This window comes from Arachis duranensis, chromosome 2 (genome assembly GCF_000817695.3).
Source record: "Arachis duranensis cultivar V14167 chromosome 2, aradu.V14167.gnm2.J7QH, whole genome shotgun sequence".
In the NCBI taxonomy this organism is placed as follows: Eukaryota; Viridiplantae; Streptophyta; class Magnoliopsida; order Fabales; family Fabaceae; genus Arachis; species Arachis duranensis.
Genome location: NC_029773.3, coordinates 24,696,944 through 24,697,171, shown reverse-complemented (window position 1 = coordinate 24,697,171; position 228 = coordinate 24,696,944).

The following is a 228-nucleotide window of genomic DNA, read 5'->3' as shown; positions in this document are numbered from 1 at the left end:
TATGGACTATTATATATTGCTGGAAAGCCCAGGATGTCTACTTTCCAACGCAATTGAGAGCGCGCCAATTGGGCTTCTGTAACTCCAGAAAATCTACTTCGAGTGCAGAGAAGTCATAATCCAACAGCATCTGCAGTCCTTTTCAGCCTCTGAATCAGATATTTACTCAGGTCCCTCAATTTCAGCCAGAAAATACCTGAAATCACAGAAAAATACACAAACTCATAT